At 34.4% G+C, this 14,477-nt stretch overlaps 1 protein-coding gene across 2 annotated transcripts in view; it reads left to right on the top strand.

Annotated features, from left to right (window-relative positions):
• The window catches only part of PGM5 (phosphoglucomutase 5), a 212,719-nt gene that overhangs the window by 154,152 nt on the left and 44,090 nt on the right, over nucleotides 1–14,477 (top strand). The gene's annotated exons all lie outside the window — the stretch shown is intronic.

Raw genomic sequence — 14,477 nt, 5'->3', positions numbered from 1 at the left:
TCTTCTGTTTTATTTAGCTGTTTTGTATCAGGCTAATTTATGCTTTGGTAGAGCCAAAACTAATTCATTTATTCCACAACTACCTCATACCCTCTTTCTTCATGACCATCAGAACACATTGAAAATCAGTTTTTATTTTTACACTGGGATATTCATTGATTTTTTTTAACTTTCCTGAGTAAAATTTACATTTGGAATCTGATTTCAAGATGGCTAAGCTCTTTGGTATGAGATCAAACAGCCATAAGGAGATAGGTGCTATCAGAGTGATAGGGGTTGAGGTCTCTTTAAAGATCCCTTTCTGATTTCCCAACCCCCATGGCTGACCTTTGATTTACAAATCCTGGTCACCGGGGTTTCCCCAGCCCCCACCAGATCTGAGCTAAACTTGAGTTTTCCCAACCCCCACAGTTTAAACCCATTGAATTCTGTTCAATGCTGACCCTGGCTGAAAGCCCGCCAGGAGCCTAGGACTCCACCCACCTTCAAGATCACCAAGACCCCCCATTATAAAAGGGGCTACTTTGGAGTCCACATTTGCAAAAGTCCTAAGCATGGCATCCTTATGTCGGTCATGCCAAGGGTTTCTGCCCACTGGACCTAATCCAGTGCCCTTTTATCTCTACCCTCAACTTTACTAAATAAACTTTACTTCTAAACCCCTACAAGAAACCATTTTTATCGATCTAGATTTTCAGGCTTGTAAATTCATTTACAGAGGACTCTGCTCACTGTCAACGAACCTAAAAAAATGACAAGTTTATAGCCTTTGAGATCTCTTCTAATTTTAAATCTTTAATGATACTCTTAAAATTAGGTTGGCTTCCATATATTTATTAGGTGGAGTAGTGGATGGAGTACTGGACTTGGTTAACATCAGGTAGACCTGAATTAAAATCCAGTCTCAGTTACTGACCCTGAGCACTTAATCTTCTTTGCCTAAATTTCCTCATCTGTAAAATGAGCTGGAGAAAGAAATAGCAAACCATTTCACTATCTTTGCCAAGAAAACACCAAAACAGGGTCAAGAAGGCTTGGCCAGGATTGAAAAACAACTAAACAAAAATATTTACTAAATCAAAAAAGTGATATCTATGTATCTATATATGTGTGTGTGTGTGTGTGTATAAGATTTTTAGTAGAAAAGTATAATACAGAAGTGACTTCAAGTCTTCAAGTTAACCTTAGATTGATTAGAAAACTGTTTTGATTTCAGAATCCTATTCGCTGACAGCTAAGTGGTGAAGATATTAGAGTGCTAAGGATTCAGGAAGATGAGTTCAAATCTACACTTTGGATCCAACTTATCTTGTCATATTGATTTCATATCACTTCCCCTTACACATTATATGCTTCAGCCAAAGTGACCTGCTACCATCATTGTACCTGAAATCCTCAGTTCTCCCATGTGAAATCCACCTTTTCTTGATTCCCGTGGGTGTTAGAGTCCTGCCAAAAATATTTTATATGCATTTTAATTATATCCTGTGTTTACTTATCTATGAACATTATATATACTTCCCAGAGAATATAAGATCCTTAAGGATGGAGACTGTCTCAGTTTATATTTTTCATTCCAGTGCCTAGCACAGTGCATACTTAATGTTTCTTGCTTTATAATATATCAATATAAATTATATTGATAAATTATTACCTAAACAAATTATGCAATTCAATTAAAAAGCAATATGGTATTAATGTAGAAAATAGTAGATTTTGAAACAGAGGTGGTTGTTATTTTTCAGCTCTTCATGGCCCCATTTGGGTTTTGTGGTTTTTTTTTTTTTTTTTGCAAAGTTACTAGAGTGATTTGCCAGTTCCTTCTCCAGCTCATTATACAAATGAGGAACTGAGGAGCTGGGAAGAGCATAAAGTTACATTTGAACTCAGGTCCTCCTGACTCCTGGTCCCAGTGCTCTATCTCCTGCAACACTTAGGTGTTCCCTAGGACTTGGATCAAGTTTTGGATAGACTTGTAGAAATCTTTTCACCTGTCTGAGCTTCTATTTATATAACTGTAAAATTTGGAGGTTGATAATCTCTAACATCATTTCTAGTTCTAGTATTTGATTCTGTGTGCAAAGGTAATAGCACTACCCCCACAGTCTTCAAAACATAATCTTTAAATTGCTTTCTAGTTGTAGTTATATGGTGCACTGAATTATCCACCTTCTAACCTGGTTACCATGTAGCTCCATGTAGGAGAAACTGACTGGAGTCAGAGTATAGATCATAACTGTGAAGTGGAATTTTTCCATATACAAAACAAAACCCACCACTTTGGCCCTATCGCTCTATTCAATTGAACCCACTTACATTGACTAATAATAACTTGGCTATCTTTCTCATTCCCTGAAGTGTAATCCAGAGGTTTAGATAAATCCACCTTAATTGACCTTCCAGTAGGGGATTATGAAAGTGTTTATATCGAGTTCCCTATGTAGAGAAGAATATATTAATAGAATCATGGGTGAAAAGAGTGCCATGTCTAAATTAATTCCCTATTTAATTCAGACCTAAGAAGAAATCCCGTTCTGTTTTAAGCTTCGCATTTGGGGGAAAAAACATTTAGTTATCCTGCTTAACTTAAAAAGGTTCTAGTATCTAGTATTAGGACAGTTAATAGTCCTAATTAAATTGGATTTTTTCCAACATCAGCCCATTGGCATACATATTTGGGCAGCCTGATCTTTTAAATTTAATTATTGATTGGTTCCAATATTAACCAAATGCTACAAATGACTTCAGAATTGATAGAATTTCATGACTTCTGAATCTCGATTGAAGAACCCAAATTAGAAGAGACATGAAAAAGAATCCAAGTTATTTAAGTTTTACTCCAGAAATGGCAGGACTTCTTGTTTCCAAAGTTCAGATTCAAACTGCTAGGAGCACAATAGCACCTAGTGTCTACCTTTATTCAATTTGCAACATGTGTATGAATGTCTGAATATTATCCTGAATATAGAATATATGAAGGCGGAAAATGTCTTTTGTCTTTTTATGTCTTTTTATCCCCAGAATTTAACAGCAGTGCTTGGCACATAATAGGCACCTAATAAATGTTTATTGACTGATTGATTAGTAATGTTTATGATATTTATATCCTTTGGTAAATCATTCTAGCCTGGTTTACTTAGTTGTAAAATCAGAATGTTGGACAAGATGACTCTGGAGGCTTCAACTTTAGATGTGTGAGCTTGAGGCAGTCATTCTTCCCCAAGTATCAAGTTTATAGGTTAAGGTTCAGCATCTTTCCAGTGTTGAATTATAGAAGAGAGCAGGATATAATTTGGAAAAAGTTTACATTTTCTCACACACATATACACATACATAGAAATCTATATGTATATATGTACAAATATATATGTATACATACATATACACATATATGTTTAAAATACAATTTTACTTTCCCTTTCCCCATCCCTCCTATCCATTGAGAAGGAAAGAAAAATAAAACCCATTTCCAAGATAATACAAAAAAAATTCCCACATTTGTCATGTATTAAAAAACTATCTTGTGTACATATATAAACATATGTAATCATGTATGTATGTGTGCACATATATTTATATGTGTGAATATATATGTGTCACAGTCTGTAGTCCAATTTCATCAACTTTCTAACTGAAGCTGGATTGCATGTTTCAACCTGAGTTCTTTGGAAATATGATTGGTCATTGGGTTGATCAGTTACTGAGTCTTTCAAGATAGATTATTTTTACAAAGTTGCACTTACTATATAAATTGTTTTCTTGATTCTGCTTACTTGACTTTGCATCTGCTTATACAAGTCTTCCAAGGTTTTTCTGAAACCATTTCCTTATTATTACAGCACAATAGTATTCTATCACACTCATATACCAAAGCTTCTTTAGCTATTTCCCAATTGAGGGACATTTCCTCACTTTCCAATTCTTTGCCAACATAAAAAAAGGCTGCTGAAGTATTTTTGTAATATGGGCTCTTTTAAGAAGCCTGCTTTAAATAAATTCTGAATGAGGTTTAACTCTATGATATAAACCAAGAAGGATGGAGAGTTCTAGCCAGTCTTTTCCCTGGAGAATATGTCAGTTTAATCCAAGCCTTTTATAGTGTCCTGAAGAGACTGAATGCTTTCCTTTATGAAATATAGTTCACATGTTATTTAGCAATATTTTTCCCTTAACACTTTAACTTGTGTTCTGGATGTATTGAGATGTCCTGTGAGAGATAATATATGAAATAGAGCCTATAAAAGAAATGGTGCTCATTTTGGATCCAATGGGAAGGGAATGAGCATTCATATTCCAGGCACTGTGCTAATTGCTTTAAAATTAATTATTTAATTTGATCCTCACAACAGGCCTATAAGATATACCCACTTTACAGTAGAGGAAACTGAGGCAAATAGAGGTTAACTGATTTGCCCAGGGTTACATAGCAAGTAAATGTCTGAGGTCAAATTTGAACTAGTGTCTTCCTGAATCCAGTCTTAGCACTCCACACATTGCAATATGTACCTCCCTCTAGATAAACAGAGTTAAAATCACAGCTCGGTCCTTATTATCAATATAATATTGGGTACATCACTGATCTGTCTTGAGTCTCTTAACCTAAAAAATGAGGGGAAAATGAACAAAGGTTTTTAAGTTGGACACATAGAACACACTCTTCTATAACAATCTGTGTATAGATTTTCAAGCCCCTCTGAATTCATCCTGCTGGTGATTTCTTACACAACAATAATATTCCATAATATTCATAAACCAAAATTTATCCAGCCATTCTCAAATTGATGGGTATCCATTCAATTTCCAGTTTCCAGCCTCTATGAAAAGGGCTGCCACAAATATTTTTACACATACAAGTCCTTTCCCTTCTTTAATATCTCTTTGGGATATAAGCCCGGTAGTAACACTGCTGGATCAAAGGGTATGCACAGTTTGACAACTTTTTTTTAGCATAATTCCAAATTGCTCTCCAGAATAAGTGGATTCGTTCACAATTGCAGCAACAATGCATCAGTGCTCCAGTTTTCCTGCATTCTCTCCAACATTCATCATTATCTTTTCCTGTCATCTTAGCCAATCTGACAGACAGGTATGTAATGGTATCTCAGAGTTGTCTTAATTTGCATTTCTCTGACGAATAGTGATTTGGAACACCCTTTCATATGAGTGGAAATAGTTTCAATTTCATCATCTGAAAATTGTCTCTTCATATCCTTTGACCATTTCTCAATTGGAGAATGGCTTGATTTCTTATAAATTTGAGTCAATTTTCTATGTATTTTGCAAATGAGGCCTTTATCAGAACCTTTAACTGTAAAAATGTTTTCCCAGTTTATTGCTTCCCTTCTAATCTTGTTTGCATTAGTTTTGTTTATACAAAAATTTTCTAACTTGATATAATCAATATTTTTTATTTTGTGATCAATAATGATCTCTAGTTCTTTGGTCACAAATTCCTTGCTCTTGCAAGTCTGAGAGGTAAACTATCCTATTCTTCTAATTTATTTATAATCTTGTTCTTTATTTCTAAATCATGAATCCATTTTGATTTTATCTTGGTGTACAGTGTTAAGTGTGGGTCCATGCCTAGTTATTGCCATACTAATTTCCAATTTTCCCAGCAGTTTTTGTCAAATAATTAATTCTTATGCCAAAAGTTGGGATATTTGGGTTTGTCAAATACTAGATTGCTATAGTTATTGACTATTTTGTCCTATGAACCTAACCTATTCCATTGATCAACTAATCTATTTCTTAGCCAATACCAAATGATTTTGGTGACTACTGTTTTGTAATATAGTTTTAGATCAGGTACAGCTAGGCCACCTTCATTTGATTTTTTTCATTAGTTTCCTTGAAAGTCTTGACCATTTGTTCTTCCATATGAATTTTATACATATTTCTAGGTCATTAAAATAGTTTTTTGGAGCAAGGTTGCCCACTATCACCATTACTATTCAATATAGTACTAGAAATGCTAGCCTCAGCAATAAGAGCCAAAAGGAGATTCAAGGAATTAGAGTAGGAAATGAGGAAATCAAAGTATCACTCTTTGCAGATGACATGAGAACCCCATAGACTCTATACTATATACATACTTAGAGAACCCCAAAGACTCTACTAAAAAGCTATTAGACATAATTCAGAATTTTAGCAAGTTACAGGATACAAAATAAATCCACATAAATCCTTAGCATTTTTATATATCACCAACAAAATGCAACAGCAAGAGATACAAAGAGAAATTCCATTCCAAACAAATATTGAGAGTATAAAATATTTGGGAATCCATCAGGAATTATATGAGAAAAATTATGAAACACTTGCCACAAAAATAAAGTCAGATTTAAATAATTGGAAAGACATTCAGTGCTCTTGGATAGGCCTAGCGAATATAATAAAGATGACAATACTCCCCAAACTAACCTATTTATTTAGTGCTATACCAATCAGATTCCCAAGGAACTATTTTAATGACAACAAAAATAACAACAAAATTCATATGGAAGAATAAAAGGTCAAGAATTGCAAGGGAACTAATGAAAAAAAAGTCAGATGAAGGTAGTCTAGGTGTACCTGATCTAAAGCTATATTATATAGCAGCAGTCACCAAAACCATTTGGTATTGGCTAAGAAATAGACCAGTCAATCAGTGGAACAGATTAGATACAAAGGACAAAAAAGGGTACATCTATAGCAATCTAGTCTTTGACAAACCCAAAGATACCAACATTAGGGATAAAAATTCATTATTTGAAAAAAACAGTTGGGAAAACTGGAAATTAGTATGGCAGAAATTAGATATGGATCCACACTTAACACCATATACCAAGATAAGTTCAAAATGGGTCCATGATTTAGGCATAAAGAGGGAGATAATAAATAGATTAGAGGAACAGAGAATAGTCTACCTCTCAGACCTGTGGAGGAGGAAGGAATTTATGACCAGAGGAGAACTAGAGATCATTACTGATCACAAAATAGAAGATTTTGATTACATCAAACTGAAAAGTTTCTGTACAAACAATACTAATGCAAACAAGATTAGAAGGGAAGTAACAAATTGGGAAAATATTTTTACAGTTAAAGGTTCTGATAAAGGCCTCACTTCCAAAATATATAGAGAACTGACCCTAATTTATAAGAAACCGAACCATTCTCCAATTGATAAATGGTCAAAGGATATGAACAAACAATTCTCAGATGATGAAATTGAAATTATATCGACTCATATGAAAGAGTGACACTAATACATTGTTGGTGGAGTTGTGAAAGAATCCAACCGTTCTGGAGAGCAATTTGGAACTATGCCCAAAAAGTTATCAAATTGTGCATACCCTTTGATCCAGCATTGCTGCTATTGGGCTTATATCCCAAAGAAATACTGAGGAGGGGAAAGGGACCTGTATGTGCCAAAATGTTTGTGTCAGCTCTTTTTGTAGTGGCTAGAAACTGGAAGATGAATGGATGTCCATCAATTGGAGAATGGTTGGGTAAATTATGGTATATGAAGGTTATGGAATATTATTGCTCTGTAAGAAATGACCAGCAGGAGGAATACAGAGAGGTTTGGAAAGACTTACATCAACTGATGCTGAGTGAAACGAATAGAATCAGAAGATCGCTGTACACTTCAATGCTGTATGAAGATGTATTCTGATGGAAGTGGATATCTTCAACATAAAGAAGATCCAACTCACTTCCAGTTGATCAATGATGGACAGAAACAACTACACCCAGAGAAGGAACACTGGGAAGTGAATGTAAATTGTTAGCACTACTGTCTATCTACCCAGGTTACTTACACCTTCAGAATCTAATACTTAACGTGCAACAAGAAAATGGGATTTACACACATATATTGTATCTAGGTTATATTGTAACACATGTAAAATGTATGGGATTGCCTGTCATTTAGGGGAGGGAGTAGAGGTAGGGAGGGGATAATTTGGAAAAATGAATACAAGAGATAATGTTATAAAAAAAATTACTCATGCATATATACTGTCAAAAAATTTATAAATAAAATTTTAAAAAATAAAAAATAAAATAAAATAAAATAGTTTCTCGGGAGTCTGATTGGTATAGCACTAAATAAATAGATTAGTTTAGGGAGTATTGTCATCTTTATTATATTCACTCAACCTACCCAAGAGCACTTAATATTTTTCCAGTTGTTTAGAGCTGATTTTATTTGTGTGGAAAGTGTTTTATAATTTTGCTTTCTTTTGGCAGATAGATTCCCAAATAGTTTATGCTAGCAACAGTTATTTTAAAAGGAATTTCTCTTTGTATCTCTTGCTGTTGGATTTTGTGGGTGATGTATAAAACTGCTGAGGATTTATATGGATTTATTGCTAAAGTAGTGGATTATTTCTAATAGCTTTTTAGTAGAATCTCTGCGGTTCTCTAAATATACCATCATGTCATCTGCAAAGAGTGATAATTTGGTTTCCTCATTACCTACTCTAATTCCTTTAATCTCTTTCTCAACTCTTATTGCTGAACCTTGTTTCACTCCTGATCTTACTGGGAATGTTTCCAGTTTATCCCCATTACATATGATGCTTTCTGATGGTTTTAAATAGATGTTCCTAACTATTTTAAGAAAAGTCCCTTTATTCCTATACTCTCAAGTGTTTTTAATAGGAATGGATGTTGGATTTTTATCAAATGCTTTTTCTGCATCTATTGAGATGATCATATGGTTTTTGTTAATTTTGTTTGATATTGTCAATTATGCTTATAGTTAATTGATATAGTCAATTATGCTAATAGTTTTCCTAATATTGAATCAGCCCTGCATTCCTGGTATAAATCCTACTTGATCAAGGTGTATTATCCTGGGGGTGATTTTCTGTAATCTTTTTGCTAATATTTTATTTAAGATTTTTGCATCAATATTCATTAGAGAGATTGGTCTATAATTTTCTTTCTCTGTTTTCAACCTATGTGGTTTAGGTATCAGTACCATGTCTGTGTCATAAAAGGAATTTAGTAGGACTCCTTCAATCCCTATTTTTTCAAATAGCTTATATAACATTGAAGTTAATTGTTCTTTAAATATTTGGCAGAATTCACATATAAATCCATCACTAATTCTGTTTTTCAGGTATTTGATTCCTTTATCCACTCTGTCTTTTAATGAGTAGGATGGCTTATCTAGACCCTCTTGCCAAGCATCCCTTTCCTTTTCCCATTTTTCTTCTAGCTCTCTTGTAAGAGCCTTTTTAATTTCTTCTATGAGAGTTTTGCGTGGTGGAGACCAAATCATATCCCCCTTTGGGGTTTCATCTAGAATCAATCTGTTTTGAGTCTCCTCAGGGTTTGAAGTCTGCTCTCTATCCATATAGAAGCTATCTATAGTTAGAGCTCAGTTTAACTTTTTACTGATTTTGATAAAAATGAAATAAAGAAAACAAACAAAAAGAAAAGAAAAGCGGTGGTCTGCTTTTTGGGCAATATAGTATTACCAAGCTTCCTCTACACACAACAGGAAGTAACAGTGAAGCAGCAGCGGAACAGTAATAACTGTGCTGCCTGCACAACAGGTGCACTCTGAGACTCTGTGAGTGTGCTGAGACACTCTGGGTGCTGGGTGGAAGTGGCCAGGTCACAAGGGAATGTAGCGTTTCAAGGTTATAGTCTTTACCCCCTGTGTTTAAAACTTCTCTGCTGATCTACAGGCTTACTGCCAGGGCAAAGTGGCTCACACTGTGGCAAAGTTCTCCCTGCAAATTTTCTGTTGGCTGAGAGCATATCCTGTCCCACTCTAGTCTGTTCAGCTTTAGCTGCCTTCCATGCTCTCACTGCCTGCCTGAGGTCTGCCTGCCCGTGAGCAAAAATAGACCTTTTCTGGTGAATTTTGAGGGTATCTTCTGTTGGTAATGTGTTGTACTCCCAATATTTGTGGGTTGTTTCAGTCAAGCACTAATCCCAAGGCCATTTCATGAAAGAAGTAGTCTGAGAGCAAGGAAGAGCTTTGATAGAGGCATGTGTCCTCCCTGCCATCTTGGTTCTGCCCCTCCAGCTGTAATAACTTTTGCTGAGACAAAGAAAAGACAAAATTATCTCTACCCATGATAAACTGACAGTCTATTCAAATAGAAACTTCTCTAATGGTGATTTGAATGATCCTTCTAATTTTAAAAAAAAAGTTTTATTGATATTTGGGGATTTGTTGGGCATATTTCTGCATATGTCCTCAACCCATCTGCCTGTTTATACTTGTTACTTTGTAACAAGGAAACCAGTCGATTGAAAGCAATGATCAGAATATGCATCTGACAAAACATTCAATTTTCTATTCCAAGTCCTCTCTCTCTCCCACAAAAAGAGAATGTTATATTTTCTTTTTACTTCTTCAGGGACAAGGCTGGATATCATGATATATAATAAAATGTAAATAGAAATTTTCACTACAAATGCTGACTATCAGAGTAGCATATAGTATATATTCATAAAAACTAATTGAATGACTATGTATAAAGGGCTTTTGTCAAACTTAAAATAATATATTAATTTAAGTTCAGTTATTTATTCACTATGGTTTTTCTGACCTCCTTGAGTCATATTACCTGTGCAGATAACCAGTGGAAGTAATTTCAGCAGGAGAGATGATGAAAGTAAGGGTTTGTTACTAATTTATATTTATATTGGAAAATTTCCTTGTTCCTCCACCTGATGCTTGGGCCTTTGTTGGCCTGTAATCCCTGTTTTTCTCTATTATACAATACATGTCAGTTCTACCTAGTTAGGAGTTCTTAATTCAGGGACCGTGGATGGGGTCCACAGATGTATTTTAAAAGATTCTTGAATCTGGATGGGGAAAATATTATATCTTTATTTTAAGACTTAAATTTAGCATTTTCTTCAATTATGAATGTAGTCAGTAATCACAGTAGGGTTACTCCATCAGATTGCTAAAGGGGTCCATAATACAACATAAGTTAAGAATGACTGATATGGAGAGAGGGAGGTGTCAAGGAAGATACAGTGCCAGACGTGGGATCATGAATAATTGAGTTCAAATCCATCTCAGACCCTTATCAGCTATGTGACTATGGACAATTAAAAATTTAAATTCTTTGTGCCTCAATTTCCTTATGTATAAAATATAATAGCACCTACTTCATAGTTTTGTTTTGAGGATCAAATAAGATGTTCAAAATACTTCACAAATCTTAGAGCTCTTTGATGTATACTTGCATTATGCACAATATACCAAAGAGCAATATCTATTTTAAAGTAGATACAATATTATTGTTAAAACTGTCATCATCATCAATATCTTTACTATTAGATTCCTCCAAGGGACCTGGATTATTGTCTCTCACCAAGATTCTAATTTTGTATGCCTTCCTCTCTGTAGTTCTTCTTGGCATAAACAAATGTCCCAAATGATTAGAATTTGTCAGAACATTGTTCCCCTGGCTCCAAACTTGAATGTCCAGGTTTCTTTCAACATGGAGAGGCTTCAGTATAAAGGATACTGGGACTTAAGCCTAGATAGTTAATCAAGATTAGCTGTTCTTTTGAAGTGAATTCCCTCACTCCTGAGATCCTTGGATTTTCTTGGCCTCGTTCCTTCCCCCATATTATTTTGTTTTCTAGAAATTCTTTTAGGATATAATTCTCATGAGCCAGCTATTCTCATTAGTCAGCAAGAAGAGAAAAGCAAATAGAAGGATTACAACACATATGTAAACAAAGCTCTCTTTTTACTGTTCTCATCTTACAATCTTTTGTTCATTCATTACACCAAAGTTTATCTAGAATTGTGCTGATGATTATTCCCAAGCTTGGGTGGGGTGGGATGAGATGAGAGAAGTAATATAAAGTATAGATAGATGGGATAGACCCTGTTCTTTACCTTACAGCTGTGAATAATATATCTTACATTTGATCCTTACAACAATCTTATAAGTTAGTACAATTGTTCTTGTCTCTATTTTATAGGTAAAAAATATCTAAGGCCATTCAATCCAACCATGGGCAATTAGGTTGCAGCCATTAGCTAATTACTGCTTCCTGTCCTGAATAAATTAGATGAAAAGATGTTTATGGTGTTTTTCAAGTGACAATATTCATTGAGATAGAATTGGACTATCACATCCCAAAAGCTGGGTATTAACAGAGAAGTCTGAGAAACGCAGGACAAAAAGAATCCCAGGAAGCTAGATGGTAGGTACATTGGTTAGGATACTCAATTTAGAATCCTTGAATCCTACTTCATTTTTAAATAGATATTGGTCAATTAATCTAAGCTACATCTCCTAATCTATCAATGGGAATGAAAATAGGCAGTGGAGCATTGATAAATGTTTAACTAGCTTTCTAGGACAGAAAAACTATACATAGTTTTAATTTTAATCTGCATTATTAATTTTTTCTATCATTTTCTGAAGTTTAAATAATCAATAATAAATCGAACTCAGAGCTATAAATGCTTGTACTGAAAATTTAACAATTTATTTTTGAGATCTGGCTCTACATGCAGGTGTTTTGAAGACCGAATGGGATAACCACTGAAAGGCAATTTTTTAAAGCTTCAAGCACAGTATAGCTTCTAAGTATTATATAATCACAAAAAAGGAAAGATTCATAGAAGTTAAAGGCACAGAAAGATCATTTCTTCAAATGCTTTCATTTTACCAATGAGAAAAGATGTTCCACAATTTTGAAGGGACTTAAAGTCACAAAACTAGTTAACATCAGCAGTTAGGTTCAAGGTAGGGATTTACAGGGGTCAACTAGGTGGTGCAATTAATTGAGCATCAGGTTTAGAATAGGAAAATTCATCTTCATAGAATAAATCTAGACAAGTCACTTATGACTATTTGCCTCAGTTTCCTCATCCATAAGATGAACTGAAGAAGGAAGGAGGAAGAATCAGAAATAACTGAAATACAACAGGGATTTATAAAGGTAACAGAATTTGAACTTACTTAGCCAAAGTTAAGTAGCAACATCTTTGCCTTTATGACCCTTCCCAGGAACAAATATTCTGGGGTAAGAATGAAAGTAGATCAAAGGTCTGAAGAGGTACCCAGTGACCTGAGGCTCTGGCACTGAGCAATCTACACTTTCATCTAACTGGAATGTGGAAATTAGCCAAGATAGAAAGAGATGCATTTATAGGAGGCAGTGGATATGAAGACTAAACCCAAAGAAAAGTTTTAAAAGGATCCATATTTATTTATATTTATATACACATATATATTTTATATATAAAATATCAATAATATTTATAACAACTGTTTTTATAATGGAAAAGAACTAGAAATTGAAGGGGTATTCATCAGTTGAGGAGTGGCTGAACAAGTTATGAATGTTATATGAATGTGATGGTATGGTAAGAAATGATGAACAGGATAACTTCAGAGAAACCTGGAAAAATTTCTATGACCTGAAGCAAAGCAGAGCTAAAAGAATAATTTGTGCAATAACAACAATAGCATGAAAACAAACAATCTCAAAGACTGGAGAACTCTAATTCACAGTGTCCAACCATGGTTCCAGAGGACCCATTATGAGTATGTGAACCACTTCTTGATAAAGAGGTGATGGGCTCAGAGAGCACACTGAGAAATCTTTTGTAGTGCTTGATTAGACATATGTTACAAGATTTTATAACTAGAAAAAGGGATGATGGGAATGTGGGAGTAAAAGAAACAAGATTTTTGTTTATTGAAAAAATAAAACTTTATTAAAAATAAAGGTGTGAGTGGGGATAATAGTAGTGGGGAGGAGGAGTTTAACATCAAATTAAGTTACTCTAACATGGTTAACTCAATCTCTATTACTGTATGCTGGCTGATTCACATAACTTCTATTTGCTTTGGTTTCCTTCTCAGTAAAATGGAAGTAATAAAAGTATTGAACATCTCAGAGTTTTTGCAAGAGCCAATGAAATAATAATTGTAAAGTGCTTAGTGCAGGGTCTGGCATATAGTAAGTACTATATAAATATTAGCTACTGTTATTATTATTGTCCATTAAACATCTGTTGACAATGATATTAGGAAAAGATGCTTCTGAATTCCCACCCATACCTAATTAGGGGAAGAAGCCATCATGTACAAAAGCTTTGTATCACTTTGAGTGCTGATGTAATCTAGATAGACCAGAGAGTAGAAGTTGGGAAGCTTGGGCACATAGATCCAAACTTGCAGCAACTCATTTCCCCTTTTGTCTCCATTAATTTTATGTGCAATCTTGGTTGGTGTCCCTTTAGACAAAGTTATTAGGAACTCATCTTTTAATAGATGAGCTTATCTGGTATGATCTGTACTATTGTCCTGTAAATCTCTAGGATACAGAATACATCTAAAAGGGAGTTTGAGTAATAATGATGTGTCCTATGGATTTATCCTAAGGGTTATCAATTTACCTATTCCTCTCCATGCAAGTTTAAGCCCCTGAGATTAGAGAAAATTCTTCTATAGTGGCAACTTGATGACAATACTATACCATAAAAT

This window comes from Sminthopsis crassicaudata, chromosome 1 (assembly GCF_048593235.1).
Source record: "Sminthopsis crassicaudata isolate SCR6 chromosome 1, ASM4859323v1, whole genome shotgun sequence".
Lineage (NCBI taxonomy): Eukaryota > Metazoa > Chordata > Mammalia > Dasyuromorphia > Dasyuridae > Sminthopsis > Sminthopsis crassicaudata.
Note: the sequence above shows the minus strand (reverse complement) of the source record. Positions and strands in the feature narration are given on the sequence as shown.